Raw genomic sequence first — 4,250 nt, forward strand, 5'->3', positions numbered from 1 at the left:
TGTGGGGTTATTATTCTGCCCGCCACAACTCTAAATATATCCTTGCTTTGATCTCACCCTTGTGAAGCTCAATATCACTCTCTCTCAGATTCTTACACTGAATTTAGCCCTTGTCTTGTCTCTAACTTGTACCGTGACACTTAACTCTGAAGGTGACCTGACCCTAACCCCAACTCTCACCTTGACCTTGACGTGACTATACCTTCACTCTACCCTAAAACTGACCCTCACCCTCACACTGACCCTGACTGACACCATGACCTTATGCTGACCTTGACAGTGACTCACGCTGATCCTGATCCTCATGTGACCTTTAACAACACCTGGACTTTCATCCTGCCCCAACCCTGTTCTCAACTTCACCCTTATTCTGACCTTTACCCCCACTATGACCCTAACCCCGACTCTCGACTGGGGTTGGTTGAACAACAGCCCCCAAAGATGTGCGCATTCTGATTCCCAGAACCTGTGACTACAGTACTTTGTAAATGTGATGTTAAGGGTTTTGAGATGGGGACATTATTTTGAATTATCTGGGTGAGCTCACTGTGATCATAAGGGTCAGGGATCTCCAGAGAGCCAGGCTGCTGGAGCCTCAGGCTGCCACTGACTGGGTGAGCTTTTGTACTGTTCCCTCAGGGGACACCAAAAGCTCAGGTCACCCAATAGGCCCTTGGCCATAAAGCAAACAAACATACACATTTTCAGTTGTGGTCTGTTCACGAGGGCAGCCTGTGCATGAAGCCAGAGTGGTACAGTGGTGCTGGAGCAGCCAGGAGGAGGTGTGTGAGAGGCCTCTGCTCACCTCTGAGGTGTTGGCCACTGGCCGTGGGAGGCCGGGACAGGCTGCCTAGTTCTGATCTCCAGCTTTTACCATTTTAGACTTCTGTTAAATTAAGTTTGGCCTAGAGTTTTCTTGGGACATAATTAACTGTAACCTAACTTGTAACCTAATACGTAAACAGGCATAACCTACTCTCATAACAAGTAGCCAAGTCTCAGCCAATCATAGGCACCCAGCTGTTCAAACCATGTTCAAATAAGGCAGTACCCAGCTGTGACCGTCCAGCTGTGTCTGTGCCTCGCTTCTGTTTTCTGTCCGTCACTTTCCTTTTTCTGTCCATAAATCTCATCCGACCACATGGCAGCCCCGGAGGCTGTCTGATTTGCGAATTGTTCTTTGCTTAATTAAACTGTTGAATTCCATTTGTCTAAAGTTTTTCTTTTAACACTTCTGATCTCCACAACTGTAGGATATTAAATTTGTGTTATTTTAAACCACAAAGTTTGCGATTATTTGTTACAGCAGCAATAGGAAAGCAATATACTACTCAATCTTTTGATGTTAATTTAAGTCATTTTTCTTTAAATTTGTAGAACAGGTGTTTTCTTTTTTTTTCTTGGTGGCTGGCTGGTAGGGGCCACCTTCAAGGAAGAACTCTTGACTTCGATGTACCAACTGAGCTAACTTGTCAGCCCAAAACAGGTGTTAATTGAGTCTCACTCAGTAGCAGACATGGACTTAAACCAGCCATATCCTGCAATGTATCACTGTCATATGAGGCTCCCTCCTGTGGGTTTCTTTACAGCACTGATCACTAATTCCAGTGGAAGAGAGATTTGATGGCTATTTATTTGCTATCTGCCTCCTGTGCCTCTCAAACAGCAGGCTCTGTGAGGACAGCGGCCCTTCTGTCTTGGGTCCCCAATATATTTCCTGGTGCACAAGAGCACAGGGCAGATCTTGGAGAGCCCCGTGCTAGTGCTTCACCTGGGCCTTTTTTCCTTGACTTTCCTCTCCTGCCTGCCTTCCAAATCTAGCTGTCCTGTGCCCCTTCCAGTGCTGATCTTTGCTAATGCACTCCCCTGAGAATGTGTGGCTCCTTTTGGGAGCAGAATACCTTAGCCCAGCTTTCCAGGGGACCTGAGAAGATAAAAGGGGCTTTGGGGTCAGGATTAGCACAAGGAAGTTGACTAATAGGTCATGACTAACGTGGATTCCCACTTTCCCAGGCCCTGCCCTGGAGATAGCAGAAGGGAAGGAGCATGGGAAAACCTGCCTAGGCTGCTGGCCCCCACTGGGCCTGTGGGCAGTGGTGTGCAGGTAAGGAGTGGCTAGGAGAAGGCATCTGCCAATTTCTGTGGTGTAAGAATCACCCCCTACCACCATGGCTGATTTCAAGACACCAGGGATAATCCTGAAAGTGGAGCTGGGAAGTGTTTTCTCTGATACCAAGCAATTCTCCAAGTCTCAGCTTCTCTGACACCAACTGGGTGTCTAATAATTCAGTTCAGTTCTGCAACTAACTACCCAGAGTTAGCATCAGACCCCACAAGTTAAATGGCTCAGTCCTACAAGACTGCTCACACTTCTGCTGGCTGACTACAAATTGGGGGTTCCCACAACCCCTTCTTCATGTTTGATAATTTGATAGCATGGCTCACAGAATTCAGGAAAACACTTTAATTACATTTACTGGTTTATTATAAAGGATTAAGATATGAGGGAGGGGCATGGAGACTTCATGACTTCTTCATGACCCACCCTCCCAGCACCTCCATGTGTTCCCCAACACAGAAGCTCTCTGAATCTCAATGTTCAAGAGTTTTTAAAGAGCTCTATCTCCAGGCCCCTCACACCCATTCTAGAGGCAGAGGGTGGGGCTGAAAGTTCCCACCGGCTAACCGCTTGGTCTTTCTTGGTTTTTCTCCTCCTGAGGTTATCTTGGGGTACCCTAAATCACCTCATTTGCATAAGCTCAGGTGTGATCAAAAGACGCTATTTATGAATAACAGAAGACACTCTTATCACTCAGGAATTTCCAGGGTTGTTTTTTACTTTTTCCTTTTTTTTGGTGGAATAGGAAGTCAGCCTTGTTCAGGAATACTGGTGACCTGAGGACATGTGTTAGGCAAATCCATCTCTCCAGTAAACCTGAAGGAGAACGGCCAGGCTAAAGCCATCTCAAAGACTCAGATTTACCGAGGGGTTTTTAAAGAGGGGGCTGAGGGAATGGAACATAGGAAATGAAAAGCAGGAGGGAGGGAGATGTGAGCTGTGGGGACTCCGTGCAAGGAGCCAGGTGCAAGCTCTCGCCAAGGCTCCATCTGGTTTCTTTCTTTCTTTTTTTTTTTTAAAGATGACCAGTAAGGGGATCTTAACCCTTGACTTGGTGTTGTCAGCACCACGCTCACCCAGTGAGCAAACTGGCCATCCCTATGTGGGATCCGAACCCGGGGCCTTGGTGTTATCAGCACTGCACTCTCCCGAGTGAGCCACAGGCCGGCCCTCCATCTGGTTTCTGATTTTGATTTGCTTCAGGGTGGGCTCAGCACAGCTTTGTTGATGTCTTTGGTTTCTCAGGGTCTGGATAGTATGTGTCTAGTGGCAAGTTTGCAACTCCAGGTGTTAACTCTTTCATACAATTGCCTTCAGTACTAGTTCATTTCTGCTGCTTATAACAGACATACCTGAAACTGGGTAATATATAAAGAAACAATATTTATTGCTTCTAGTTTCAGAGGCTGGGAATTCCAAAGTTCAGGGAACTTACAAGGTGAGAGCCTTGTTGGTGGTTAATGACTCTTCATAGCAAAGCAGGGTCTCACATGGCAGAAGAGGAGAGAGAGACTAATCTCACGTGTTGTCCTTTTAAAGCACTTAGAAGCATGCCCATGACCACCATTAAACCATCAACTTATTAATCCATTTACTAGGGTGTGGTCCTGACAATCTAATCACCTCTTCAAGGCCCCACCTTTCAATTACCATAATAGGATTTCACACCCTTTTAACACTGTCATAATGAGGAACAAGCCTCCAACATATTAAATTTTGGGGGGGACACAATTCAATCCACAGCACCTCCCTACTCTTGAGTTACTTTAGTTCATGTTCTCTGTTTCCTGCCAATCATTTTTCAGGGAAGGTTCTTGGTTGACATACTTTCTTAACCTCTGCGTATTTGAGACTGTCTTCCAGTGGCCTTTGCACAGAAATGATAATTTGGCAGGGCATATAATTCTTGGTTCAAAATTATTTTCCTTTAAAACTCTTAGATATTGTTCCATCATCTTCTGGCATTTAGAGTTGCAAGAGAAAAATCTGAGGTCAGCCTGACTTTTGCCCCTTTAACTTGCTTTCTCTGTCTGGATATTTGCAGAATTTTTTCTTTATCCTTGAAATTTAAAAACATCACCAGAACAGGTCTAGGTGTTGCTTTCCTTTTGTCAAATTTTAAAGGTACCCT

This window comes from Galeopterus variegatus, unplaced genomic scaffold, assembly GCF_000696425.1.
Source record: "Galeopterus variegatus unplaced genomic scaffold, G_variegatus-3.0.2 Scaffold8411, whole genome shotgun sequence".
Taxonomy (NCBI): domain Eukaryota; kingdom Metazoa; phylum Chordata; class Mammalia; order Dermoptera; family Cynocephalidae; genus Galeopterus; species Galeopterus variegatus.